The sequence below is a fragment of the Oncorhynchus mykiss genome, chromosome 30, assembly GCF_057628025.1.
Source record: "Oncorhynchus mykiss isolate SJ-2025 chromosome 30, ASM5762802v1, whole genome shotgun sequence".
NCBI classification, from domain to species: Eukaryota; Metazoa; Chordata; class Actinopteri; order Salmoniformes; family Salmonidae; genus Oncorhynchus; species Oncorhynchus mykiss.
The window spans coordinates 31,845,942-31,861,255 of NC_143051.1; positions in this window are offsets into that span (position 1 = coordinate 31,845,942).

Sequence of the window (15,314 nt, forward strand, 5' to 3'; positions counted from 1 at the left end):
GAGTTGTTTGGAAGAGACACACAACACTATGTGTGGAGAAAAAAAGGCACAGCACACCAACATAAAAACATCATCCCAACTGTAAAGTATGGTGGAGGGAGCATCGTGGTTTGGGGCTGCTTTGCCACCTCAGGGTCTGGACAGCTTGCTATCATCAACGTAAAAATGAATTCCCAAGTTTATCAAGACATTTTGCATGACAATGATAGGCTATCTGTCCGCTAAATTGAAGCTCAACAGAAGTTGGGTAATGCAACAGGACAATGAACCAAAACACAGAAGTAAATCAACAGAATGGCTTCAACAGAAGAAAATACGCCTTCTGGAGTGGCCCAGTCAGAGTCCTGACCTCAACCCAATTGAGATGCTGTGGCATGACCTCAAGAGAGCAGTTCATACAAGACATCCCAGTTTTGTAAAAAGGAATGGTCCAAAATTCCTCCTGACCATTGTGCAGGTCTGATCCCAACTACAGAAAATGTTTGGTTGAGATTATTGCTGCCAAAAGAGGGTCAACCATTTATTAAATCCAAGGGTTCACATACCTTTCCCACCTTGCACTGTGAATGTTTACATGGTGTGTTCAATAAAGAATTCCAAGCGTATAATTGTTTGTGTGTTATTAGTTTAAGCCGACTGTGTTTGTCTATAGTTGCGACCTAGATGTAGATCAGATTACATTTTATGACCAATTTATGCAGAAATCCAGGTATTTCCAAATGGTTCACATACTTTTTCTTGCCACTGTATGTTGTATATTTTGCAGAGTAGCCAGGGCTGTCACTCCTTCTGTCACCACATGTGGACTGCCTTCGCTGTATTTATATCCTGAACCATAGTGGAAATTAGATTTTTCTGTTTCCTTTTGTAATCCTGGTTTATGACCGGTAGGAACTAAATCAAATCAAATGTATTTATAAAGCCCTTCTTACATCAGCTGATATCTCAAAGTGCGGTACAGAAACCCAGCCTAAAACCCCAAACAGCAAGCAATGCAGGTGTCGAAGCACCAAGAGGACTGTAGAGCGAAGTATGCTGATCGCACAGGGAACGGTATTTTACATAGTTCAGCCCGGTATGTCTGTGAAAGTGGAACCAGTGAACAGCAGTGACGAAGCTTTGACTAGATTAGTCTGTGGCATCCCTCTAACATTTGGGCAAGATTCCCAACTTCCCATACATCCTTTGTGTTTGTAGATGTCTTTTCTTCTGCCAGATGCCTTTTAAGATTTTGCGCTGAAGACCATTGTGTTATGTTCTTTTCCCTATGAAGACCATTCAAAAAGCCGACAAAAGAAAAGAAATGACAAGGCTACTTCCTGGAAAATGAATCAGCTCTGTCATAGTATATAAGGCATACTGCATAGACAGCATACTGCATCAAAAAATAGAAACAGCAAAATACATCCAGTTTTGCTAAATACAGTATGTTTGGCATGTTTCCAGTTCACGTTGTTCTAACTGACTATGTAGCATAGGCCAAATGTCTTTCGTCATCACATAGCCAACATTTACACTTCTCCAGAAATACAAAATAACTCAGGCTCATTGTATGTGCGAGGCACGTTTTCAATAAGAGATATAAATCTACCGTTGATGTGGCATGATAGGACTGAATAATTTAAATACGTTTGGAGGACGCGTCTTTGGCTAATCGGACGAGAGGCGCTCTTTGGAAATTGGGATGAATACTTGAACAAGCTAAATGAAGGAGCCTATGCAGGTATGGGAATTGTGATTAATTTGAATAATGCAGGCAAAAACCTCCAAAATATATAAGGCACTCTTACGAGTAGATAATTGAAAAACCCTTTATTGACTTAGCTAATGGCTAATTTTTAAATATTTTTTAAAGACACACAGACTCATTGCTGTTGAACCAGCCTTCGTTATTGTAGGCTACGGAGGGCTTGTTTAAAAAAAAATCTAATTAAACAGAAAACAAGCAATTGCCACTGGGTCACCAACATCATCGCATCACTCGTTCCATGAGCATAATGGTCACGTGCATGGATGGGGGCTTTACGCACATCCAAATAAAATAACAGGAGCTGGATAAAATAATGTCCAAACGTCACCTTTTAATAAAGTTTTGGTGATGAATATTTAGACCTATTCCAAGGCAGTCTCATGAGCAAAACCCTTTTATTGATCGACTTGGCTGTTTGTCAAATGCATTGGGCAGGATAAGAAAGAGCCTTCCTTATTAAGGGGAGGTGAAGCTATGCATGGTTTTCAATCAAATAAAACGAAATGGGATGCCATTTCCATTACCATGCCCAGACCAGACGAGCGCCATCGTGCGAAAATTGATTTTGTCCCTTCACACCAAACGTGATCAGGTTGAAATATCGAAACAAACTCTGAACCAATTACATTCATTTGGGGACAGGTTGAAAAGCATTAAAGATTTATGGCAATTTAGCTAACTAGCTTGCAGTTACTAGCTAATTTGTACTATTTAGCAACTTGCAGTTACTAGCTAATTTGTACTATTTAGCAACTTGCTGTTGTTAGCTAATTTGTCCTGGGATATAAATGTTGTTATTTTACCTGAAATGGACAAGGTCCTCTACTCCACCAATTAATCCACACATAAAACGGACAACCAAATTGTTTCTAGTCATCTCTCCTCCTTCCAGGTTTTTTCTTCTTTGGACTTTATATGGTGATAGGCATCTGACTTTCATAGTATTACCACAACCGACCCTACCGACCTCAGTTCATCTTTCAATCAACCACGTGGGTTTAAACAATGAGGAGATGGCACGTGGGTATCTGCTTCTATAAACCAATGAGGAGATGGGAGAGGCAGGACTGGCACCGGTTCGCATCACAAATAGAACTGACTTCTATTTTAGCGCTGGGCAACACAGAAGCTCGTTGGCGCCGCAAGCAGTGTGGGTGCAATGATTGAATAACATGTATGTGTACATTTATTTTGCAACGCTCGTGTGACTCGACTGGTGTGGTCAGCATGTTAGCACCAGCTGGAAATAGAGCCCTATGACCGAATTGAGATGGAATTGACCCCAACCCTCATACATATAGTATATCATTTACTCTGTATGTTGGCTACAAGGCTAAGACCAAGAAAGAGAATGGTGCTTAGCATCAGTCAGTAACATGTGAGCACCTCTGTAATATGCTCTAATCCAACAATATAGCCTATCCAAGATAGTGGGAGTAGATTTGTTTTCCTCCATCCCTTCCCAGCCTTTTCAGGATAAATGCTGCCCTTTTGTTCAACTGTCATGAATGCTTTCACACCATTTATTCCCCTGAGGAGTTGGATAGTAGAGATGGAGGCGAAATCAGTATTTTTGCTGACACTCAACCACAGTAACAATACCTTACCCTCTCAGGGGGGGGGGGGGGGGGGGTAGTAATGTGATCAGGAGTCATCTTCCCCTTGGTTCCTCTTTTCAGTCCCCTGCCTCAGTAAAGTGATGACGGTTATTGATCCAGTCTGGGGCCTCTTGAGCCGAGAGCACCTTGAGGCAAGCTCCCCAATGGTTTGTGGCATTGGGAGAGAGAGGGACCAAATCGAACTGTCAGCCAGACTGTAGGGAGTGAGAGAGCATTTCTCGGCCCCACGGTGACAGCAGGTGATGAAGACAGATGAGCAGCATTCTTACATTTCATCCACGCCACCTTCAACCCCTCAACCCATCTTATGAACTCCTCTCTGGACTCTCCCTCCAATGACTTGGCTACTAGATCTTACACAGTTTTTTTTTTTTAATCTGTGACTAAGCATGACACAGTTGGCATTTATTACTGGTAGGGCCATGACGATACAAATATCGCAATATTTTTTGAATGAAAACAGGAAGCATACCAAACTCTTTGGCCCTTTAAAAACCTTCTGTATGTAAAATACTGTGTGCTAAGCTTTGAAAATAAATAAATGTGACTGCTTGTTTCCAACATTAGGGCTGTTTTCCTATAGAATTTAAATCCGCTTCGTGTTTTGATTCCTTGCCATGATACTAACAAGTATAGTGATACTGGTATCATCCCGGCCCTAATTACTGGTATCCTCCTTTCTAACAATTGGCAATGATAATTATCGATTAGAATAAGCAGCAGAAGACAATCTGAATAGAAATAACAGAAATAGGAAGAGAAATATACTAAATATAAATATACAGTACCAGTCAAAAGTTTGGACACAGATTCCAGGTTGTTTTTTAAAGTTTTTTAAAATGTATTACTATTTTCTACATTGTAGAATAATAGTGAAGACATCAAAACTATGAAATAACACATATGGAATCATGTAGTAACCAAAAAAAGTGTTAAATTTATATTTAATATTTGAGATTCTTCAAAGTAGCCACCCTTTGCCTTGATGACAGTTTGCACACTCTTGGCATTCTCTCAACCAGCTTCATGAGGTAGTCACCTGGAATGGATTTCAATTAACAGGTGTGCCTTGTTAAAAGTTAACTTGTGGAATTTCTTTCCTTATTAACCTTTCTGATCTCCCCATCCCGGATCCGGGATCGTGAATACAGACTCAAGCTCATTACCATAACGCAACGTTAACTATTCATGAAAATCGCAAATGAAATGAAATAAATATGCTAGCTCTCAAGCTTAGCCTTTTGTTAACAACACTGTCATCTCAGATTTTCAAAATATGCTTCTCAACCATTGCAAAACAAGCATTTGTGTAACAGTATTGATGGCTAACGTAGCATTTAGCATTAGCATTCAGCTGGCAACATTTACACAAAAAAACAGAAAAGCATTCAAATAAAATAATTTACCTTTGAAGAACTTCAGATGTTTTCAATGAGGAGACTCTCAGATAGCAAATGTTCAGTTTTTCCTGAAAGATTATTTGTTTAGGACAAATCGCTCCGTTTTCTGCGTCACGTTTAGCTATGAAAAAACCCCTGTATCCAGGATTGTGTAAATCTATCAGCAAGCTCATTAGCATAACACAACGTTAACTATTCATGAAAATCGCAAATGAAATGAAATAAATATGCCATCTCTCAAGCTTAGCCTTTTGTAAACAACACTGTCATCTCAGATTTTCAAAATATGCTTCTCAACCATAGGAAAACAATCATTTGTGTAAAAGTAGCTAGCTAGCGTTAGCATTTAGCGTTAGCATTTAGCGTTAGCATTAGCGTAGCATCCAGCACGCAACATTTCAACAAAAACATAAAAGCCTTCAAATAAAATAATTTACCTTTGAAGAACTTCTGATGTTTTCAATGAGGATACTCTCAGTTAGATAGCAGATGCTCAGTTTTTCCAAAAAGATTCTTTGTGTATTAGAAATAGCTCAGTTTTATACATCACATTTGGCTACCAAAAAAAATCCGAAAATTCAGTCCTCAAAACGCGAACTTTTTTCCAAATTAACTCCATAATATCGACTGAAAACATGGCAAACGTTGTTTAGAATCAATCATCAAGGTGTTTTTCACATATCTCTTCATTGATACATCGTTCTTGGACACATGGTTTCTCCCCTATATCAAATGGAAAAGTACGAGCAGCTGGCAATTGCGCACCGAATTCCACGCAGGACACCAGGCGGACACTTGGAAAATGTAGTCTCTTATGGTGAATCTTCCAATGATATGCCTACAAATACGTCACAATGCTGCTAAGACCTTGGGCGAACGACAGAAAGTGTAGGCTCATTCCTTGCGCAATCACAGCCATATAAGGAGACAATGGAAAACAGAGCTTCAGAAATTCTGCTAATTCCTGGTTGATGCATCATCTTGGTTTCGCCTGTAGAATGAGTTCTGGGGCACTTACAGACAAAATCTTTGCAGATTCTGAAACTTCAGAGTGTTTTCTTTCCAAAACTATGCATAGTCGAGCATCTTTTCGTGACAAAATATCGCGCTTAAAACGGGAACGTTTTTTATCCAAAAATGAAATAGCGCCCCTAGAGATCTAACAGGTTAATGCGTTTGAGCCAATCAGTTGTGTTGTGACAAGGTAGGGGTGGTATACAGAAGATAGCCCTATTTGGTAAAAGACCAAGTCCATATTATGGCAAGAACAGCTCAAATAAGCAAAGAGAAATGACAGTCCATCATTAATTGAAGACATGAAGGTCAGTCAATCTGGAAAATTTCACAAACTTTGAAAGTTTCTTCAAGTGCTGTCGCAAAAACCATCAAGCGCCATGATGAAACTGGCTCTAATGCGAAACACCAAAGGAAAATAAGACAACATGGAGAAGGAGATGTGATGGTGTGGGGGTGCTTTGCTGGTGACACTCTGTGATTTATTTAGAAGTCAAGGAACACTTAATCAGCATGGCTACCACAGCATTCTGCAGCGATACGCCATCCCATCTGGTTTGTGCTTAGTGGGACTATCATTTGTTTTTCAACAGGACAATTACCCAACACACCTCCAGGCTGTGTAAGGGCTATTTGACCAAGAAAGAGATTGACGGAGTGCTGCATCAGATGACCTGGCCTCCACAATCACCCAACCTCAACCCAATTGAGATGGTTTGGGTAGAGTTGGACCGCAGAGTGAAGGAAAAGCAGCCAACAAGTGCTCAGCATGTGTGGGAGCTCCTTCAAGACTGTTGGACAAGCATTCCAGGTGAAGCTGGTTGAGAGAATGCCAAGAGTGTGTGAAGCTGTCATCGAGCAAAGGGTGGCTACTTCAAAGAATCTCAAATATAAAATATATTTTGATTTGTTTTAACACTTTTTTGGTTACTACAAGATTCCATATGTGTTATTTCATAGTGTTGATGTCTACACTATTATTCAAAGATGTAGAAAATAGCAAAAATAAAGAAAAAGTATTGAATGACTAGGTGTGTCCAAACTTTTGACTGGTACTGTGTATATACAGTGGGGAGAACAAGTATTTGATACATTGCCGATTTTGCAGGTTTTCCTACTTACAAAGCATGTAAAGGTCTGTAATTTTTATCATAGGTATACTTCAACTGTGAGAGACAGAATCTAAAACAAAAATCCAGAAAATCACATTGTATGATTTTTAAGTAATTCATTTGCATTTTATTGCATGACATATATTATTTGATCACCTACCAACCAGTAAGAATTCCGGCTCTCACAGACCTGTTAGTTTTTCTTTAAGAAGCCCTCCTGTTCTCCACTCATTACCTCTAATAACTAAACCTGTTTGAACTTGTTACCTGTATAAAAGACACTTGTCCACACACTCAATCAAACAGACTCCAACCTCTTAACAATGGCCAAGACCATAGAGCTGTGTAAGGACATCAGGGATAAAATTGTAGACCTGCACAAGGCTGGGATGGGCTACAGGACAATAGGCAAGCAGCTTGGTGAGAAGGCAACAACTGTTGGCGCAATTATTAGAAAATGGAAGAAGTTCAAGATGATGGTCAATTACCCTCGGTCTGGGGCTCCATGCAAGATCTCACCTCGTGGGGCATCAATGATCATGAGGAAGGTGAGGGATCAGCCCAGAACTACACGGCAGGACCTGGTCAATGACCTGAAGAGAGCTGGGACCACAGTCTCAAAGAAAACCATTAGTAACACACTACGCCGTCATGGATTAAAATCCTGCAGCGCACGCAAGGTCCCCCTGCTCAAGCCAGCGCATGTCCAGGCCCGTCTGAAGTTTGCCAATGACCATCTGGATGATCCAGAGGAGGAATGGGAGAAGGTCATGTGGTCTGATGAGACACAAATAGAGCTTTTTGGTCTAAACTCCACTCGCCGTGTTTGGAGGAAGAAGAAGGATGAGTACAACACCAAGAACACCATCCCAACCGTGAAGCATGGAGGTGGAAACATCATTATTTAGGGATGCTTTTCTGCAAAGAGGACAGGACGACTGCACCGTATTGAGGGGAGGAACAACCTCCTTCCCTCAGTAAGAGCATTGAAGATGGGTCATGGCTGGGTCTTCCAGCATGACAACGACCCGAAACACACAGCCAGGGCAACTAATGAGTGGCTCCGTAAGAAGCATCTCAAGGTCCTGGAGTGGCCTAGCCAGTCTCCAGACCTGAACCCAATAGAAAATCTTTGGAGGGAGCTGAACGTCCGTATTGCCCAGCGACAGCCCCGAAACCTGAAGGATCTGGAGAAGGTCTGTATGGAGGAGTGGGCCAAAATCCCTGCTGCAGTGTGTGCAAACCTGGTCAAGAACTACAGGAAACGTATGATCTCTGTAATTGCATACAAAGGTTTCTGTACCAAATATTTGGCTTTTCTGATGTATCAAATACTTATGTCATTCAATAAAATGTAAATTAATTACTCAAAAATCATACAATGTGATTGTCTGGATTTTTGTTTTAGATTCTGATTCTCTTACAGTTGAAGTGTTCCTATGATAAAAATTACAGACCTCTACATGCTATGTAAGTAGGAAACACTGCCGATTTTGCAGGTTATCTAATACTTGTTCTCCCCACTGTATATATATATCTCCCTTAAAGGAAAACTACACCCCCAAATCTTTGCATCACGTGATGCTGTTTTTGCATTATAAGATGATGATCACATAGGCCAGATTTCTGTATTTTGAAAATGACATATCTTGAAAACTGGATTGCTGACATAGAAAACCTTTTGGGACAAAATCAACAATGGACTAATGAAACAAATACCCAAATATAGTTTTGGGGTGAAGTTTTCCTTTAAATAATTCTTATTGTAGGCATTGTCTTGCAATACGTTGAGCAGTTCATTGATCCATCAGGGTAGTGTTTCTTGGCGATGGGAAGAAAGTAATTAGCCCAGGGTGTGTCCCTAGAGACCTGGAATGCCAGGACAGTCGAGACAGGAACTGTGGTCCGATAAGGACCCATTCTCATATGAATCCAACTCCAAGAAGGTCAAGAGCAAAACTCACCAAGGGAAATCTTGAGTTTCTTAAGTAGAAGAAAATGAGAATACAAAAGTAGGTGCAAGTTGTTACATTTCTGCTATTGAAAAATAGAATGAACCTTTCTCTTTACCAGGAGTGGGTGTGTAGCAGTTTTACAGCAATGCATTATAAAATGAAATGGGATGGTTTAAGGAGAAAATTATGAAGGCTGGACACCTAAGTCCCTGTAATTTCTGTGATATTGATGTATGTATGATGGCTATAGATCAGATTGCTTAGTGGAACAACCGAACAATCGTATGGTATGTATTCATTTGTGGATTTCTATCAACCATTTCATATTCTATGTTACGAATGATAAAATGGGTGGTTCGAGCCCTGAATGCTGATTGCCTGAAAGCCGTGGTATATCAGACCGTATACCACGGGTATGACAAAACATGTATCTTTACTGCTCTAAATATGTTGGTAACCAGTTTATTATAGCAATAAGGCACCTCAGAGGTTTGTGGTATATAGCCAATATACCACAGCTAAGGGCTGTATCCAGGCACACCGTGTTGCATCATGCGTAAGACCTGCCCATAGCTTTGTATATTGGCCATATACCACACCCCCTCGTGCCTTATTGATTAATTCTAGCTAGGTGGCTAATGTTAGCTAGGCTAGGGGTTAGGATTAAGTTCAGGAGTTAGGTTAAAGGGTTAAGATTAAGGGAAGGCTTAGCTAAAACGGTTAAGATTAGTTTAGGGTTAGGGTTAGCTCAAAGGGTTAAAGTTAGGGTTAGGAGAAGGGTTAACTAAAAGGGTTAAGATTTTTTTAGGGTTAGCTCAAAGGGTTAGGGTTAGGGGAAGGGTTAGCTAACATGCTAAGTAGTTGCAAAGTAGCTAAAAAGTAGTAAATAGTTGAAAAGGATGTCCATGATGAAATTTGAACTCGTCACCTTTGGGTTGCTAGGCATTTGCATTATATGCCCACCAACCCACAACCTTACTTTCACCCCCCCCCTAAGTAACCGTCTGTCTTATGTAACCATACCAAATGCATCATGTCATACTAATTTACATTATGGTACATCTATCTATGAGACCAGACTGAGTGGAAGTAAACATGTCATCAACATCGGTCCAATTATGGAAAGGAGCACAAGAGTATATGAGGTGCTCGGTTTGTAAAACCATCCCTCCCATATACAAGTGATATTTTTGCACCATAAACAATGACATTACCCAACTTTTTAGTTGCAGGTTCACTAGTGTACTCAAGTATAGTACAGGCTTTTTTGGGGCATTGAAGAAATGCATTATATTTCACCCCAAAATCTTCCTGTGTTGTCAAAGGCCCAGCAACAGACAGATAATCTCACTGATTCAGAAAAGATGGATGAGGTTATGACAGGTTCACTTCTCCTCAAACAGGCAAAACAGACTTGAAAAGAGAGTCGGAGAAAGTTTGACTCAAGTCTGTGTGGTATCACCAACCAAATGACATGGGCTTTGGTGCCTTTCCCAGACATATGACCAGACTCAGAGGAAAGCTACGTAGACACAAGATGGATGAGTCTTTTGATCAGCTTTTAAACCAAGTCAAACTATGAAGCTGGGATTCAAACACATGCAGAACAAAGAAAATAAAAATGCAGACTGCCAACTTTGCACTGCACTTATAATGTTTTTGCTAAACATAGGAAGTGAAATCTCCATTGGCCATGTGGTTGTATTATGCACGATTCAATGACAATGAGAACATTTTCATTCAAACATTTTAGAAAATGTATTCAATAACAATGCTTACTGTACAGAAACATTTTTGAACAGTGTCCAGGAAACATTCTCGTCTAATGTTTCACAATGACAAAAGGGGAATCCAGACAAAAGAAAGGGCTTGAAACCTATCGTTTTAGTATTGTGACATACATGTAGACAGACTGGTTCTCAGTGGCTGAGCAGATTTGAGACATATCCTATATCACCTACATGGCCTGTTGGACCCATGTAGCTGAGAGATTATCATTGAGACAAAAGAAGGCTTTCAATACCTAGATTCAGGGTTCCCACTGGCAGGCTGTTCAGTAATTTGGAAAAACTGTGATGTGAGAAAACATTACGGGAGAAAAAAATGGCAGAAGAAATTCTAGAGCTCATAGTCTTGTATGTTGTGCTAAAGCGATTGCTGTCAGAATTAGCCTTGAGGCCAGTTTGGCTCGAGGACAGGTCAATCGAGGGAAGAATTTTAAGGTTGAAATGTCCAGGGAAGGTTTGTTTGAATTAGCCTGGCTGTCGTTATCTCAATGGCTTAATGAATTGGAAATTATAATGTTTTCAGACTCCCTAAGCTATTGCACAGAGTAGGATTTTGAATGGGTTGACTTTAATGAAACAAAGATATCGCAATGATTGACTTGTTTACCAGCAAAAGGTTGTATTACACAAATTAAAAACATTTTTGAAAGAGCTTCATGTATTGTCTGTCAGTTAGACGCTTTCATATCCCTCATGTCAGTGCAACCAAGTATGTGTTTCAACCAATCAGGCTGTTGAAAGTAAGATACTGAAACAATGTCATAATCCCACATAACTGCCCCCCAACAACAAAACGACTCTGAGATAAATTGATCTAATATTTTGCATTTTAGAAACAGTTATAATTATAATCGAATTAAGTTAGATCTATAAACTTTATACATACACCACAGTATACAACACCTACTCATTCAAGGGTTGTTCTTTATTTTGGCTATTTTCTACATTGTAGAATAATAGCGAAGACATAAAAACTATGAAATAACACATATGGAATCATGTAGTAACCCAAAAAGTGTTAAACAAATCAAAATAGATTTTACTCTTGGCATTCTCTCAACCAGCTTCACCTGGAATGCTTTTCCAACAGTCTTGAAGGAGTTCCCACATATGCTGAGCACTTGTTGGCTGCTTTTCCTTCACTCTGCGGTCTGACTCATCCCAAACCATCTCAATTCGGTTGTGGTTGGGAGATTGTGGAGGCCAGGTCATCTGATGCAGCTCTCCATCACTCTCCTTCTTGGTCAAATAGCCCTTACACAGCCTGGAGGTGTGTTGGGTCATTGTTCTGTTGGAAAATAAATGATAGTCCAACTATGCCCAAACCATGGCGTAGCGCTGCAGAATGCTATGGTAGCCATGCTGGTTAAGTGTGCCTTGAATTCTAAATAAATCACAGACAGTGTCACCAGCAAAGCACCCCCACACCTCCTCCTACAGTGGGAACCACACATGTGGATATCATCCATTTACCCACACTGCGTCTCACAAAGATATGGCGGTTGGAACTAAAAATCTCCCATTTGGACTCCAGACAAAGGACACATTTCCACCGGTCTAATGCTCATTGCTCGTGTTTCTTGGCCCAAGCAAGTCTCTTCTTCTTATTGGTGTCCTTTAGCAATGGTTTCTTTGCAGCAATTTGACCATGAAGTCCTGATTCACACAGGACAGTTGATTTTGAGATGTGTCTGTCACTTGAACTCTGTGAAGCATTTATTTGGGCTGCAATTTCAGAGGCTGGTAACTCTAATGAACTTATCCTCTGCAGCAGAGGTAACTCTGGGTCTTCCATTCCAGTGGTGGTCCTCCTGAGAGCCAGTTTCATCATAGCTCTTGTTGGTTTTTGCGACTGCACTTGAAGAAACTTTCAAAGTTCTTGAAATGTTCCGTATTGACTGACCTTCATGTCTTAAAGTAACGATGGACTGTCGTTTCTCTTTGCTTATTTGAGCTGGTCTTGCCATAATATGGACTTGGTCTTTTACCAAATAGAGCTGTCATCTGTATACCACCCCTACCTTGTCACAACACAACTGATTGGCTCAAACGTGTTAATAAGGAAAGAAATTCCACAAATTACCTTTTAAGAAGGCACACCTGTTAATTAAAATGCATTCCAGGTGATTACCTCATGAAGCTGGTTGAGAGAATGCCAAGAGTGTGCAAACTGTCATCAAGGCAAAGGGTGGTTATTTGAAGAATCTCAAATATAAAATATATTTTGATTTGTTTAACACTTTTTTGGTTATTACATGATTCCATATGTGTTATTTTCTAGTTTTGATGTCTTCACTATTATTCTACAATGTAGAAAATAGTAAAAATAAAGAAAAACCCTTAAATGAGTAGGTGTTCTGAAAAACGTGTGACCGGTAGTGAATATATACCATTAGGGGAGCCTAAAGACAAATAATCCACTTGTTTAGAGATAAAAATTGTAAGCAGTTTTTAATAAAGCAGTAAAAGTTAAGGTGATTGTGTTGGGGGAAACTGCCCCCCTCCCCTACAATGGAGCAATGTTTTTTTTGTGTCCGCAATTGGACATTGTTCTTAGGAGGGATAGTTGCCCTACTTGCTACTGGAAAGTTATTCAGAGCAAACAAAAACTCAACATATCTGAAATGGAGAAAACCAGCTTACGTGAATATGTTTACAGGTATGCTAACACTTTTCCCATGGATTTACTCTCATCCTATTTTTTGGTCATGGTCTTTTCTTTTCTCCCTTCCCCGGTCCGTATGCCTGATAAATAGTAGAGGTGGCAAGTGGGAGACGGTGTTACCACTAGGTCCTATTTTGGGTCTGGTTTCCATGGGAACCGCTGGATTGGTAGAACAGAAGGCAGGTTGTGGTGATATGGGAAGTAGGGTGTGGGAGGGGGCAAAGTGGACTTGTCAATCAAAGAGCTCCGGCAAACACTATATATCTATCGCGTGGCCTCACTTTCATGGTTAGACAACACGGCCACCATTTTAGATATTCTCTTCAGCAAAACCTTACTACTTAAATACTCTGCATATATACAACAAAATTTGCCTCTAAACTCTGAATTGAATTGTAGGGTTTTAATTGTTATCGTTATCGTTCAGATTAGGCGAGGACATAGGCATGGTCTGTGTCCTGTCCTACATAGTGTGTTTATAAAAGGTTGAACTTGAATTAACTTGAAAACCAAAAACACGCTCATCATAGGAAACCACAAACTAACTTTGAACCTGAAATCCATCCCGTCTTGATTGAATCTTCTAATTCTAAGCTGGATGCCTTTTACACATTTATTATGCATAAGGGGCGCTTTCGTTCCTGACTAAACTGCTGGATATTCTTACCGCACCAGAAAGGAAACCTCAGATTGCGCCTCCCCACGATCCTCCTCCATTAAGTAATTACATGAGTGTTTCGTTAACTGTGGGCTCATTACCCTCACATTACAAGTGGTAGGTCTGCAACATTGTTTCAAAGTGATTGCGGATTGTTCCCTCACTATGAAGGACCTTTTAGTGTAATTGCATTGTGGGGTTCACTAGTGTTCTTCACCCACCTGAAGAGAGAGGAAGCAAGGACAAGGTGAATAAATACAGAGGGAGCACTACAGGAACGTCCTACAGAACTTATAATATGCCTTGGGATCAGTAGTTTCTAAAATTGTAGTCAGAGTATGGAAGGACTATGCAGTTTCTTTCAAAATAGTGAAGTGAGTGAATTCCAGTGGTGCCCAAACACTATGATACGAATACTGTCACCTAACTAATCTTTTTAATGTTTCTTATTAGTTTGCATGTCTATCAATCAAACATAATCAAAAAAGTAAGCATTAAATAGCATAAGGTTTAATAAGAATAAAACAGGTACGTAATATTAAAGTTGTTGAGATCCTTTGCCTCAAGGAATTCATTATGTTTCTGTGCACGAAAATCAATAATGCTGAAAACCTTAAAACCTTCACTCTAATGGCAAAGGATTTTTATTTTGAGAGAAATACATATATTACATATTGATAAAAGAATATGTCACTTATCTGAAGACCTAAAGGCCTAAGCCCTGAAGCACAGTTTGGAGTCATATGGAACAGTGAGGTTCAGCTGGCAGAGTTGCTCCTGCTGGCCCAGGGCACCAAAGACTTCCAAATTCTACGGTGACTGAAGTTGTTCAGCACTGAATCAGTCCACAGCCGATTCTCTATGCGGCAGATATGAATAGCTGTGTGTCTGTCAAGAAAAAGAAGTGCCACTGACTGAAAACAAATTGGCACTATCACTACCCCCCAGATAAGGCTGGCACTGCAGACAGTGTGGTGACAGATTTTGCATGGCGGCTTGTGGTGACGCCCTGTGATTTTGCCGTGCGCTGAGTTTTTCTTTGCTTCGCCGCACCAACCGTCTGTTGGGGCTTAATTAACATGGCCGTCAACACTCCCAAGATGCAGCTGACCAGCACCAAAGCCAAGAGTTAGACTCCTCCATGTATGCAGAAACGTAATTATATAGGTCCTGTAATGGAAATGACCTGTTTGTAGAATTGTTTGTATTTTGATAGTATTTGGAGATGTATTTAATTACATAATGGTCTATAGATGAGCTGCCCATTGTAGTGGCCCAATACTACAACACATTTAATTTCCTGATAGTGATATATGAACATTTAATTAAATAGGCAAAGTAGCATTTTGTGACA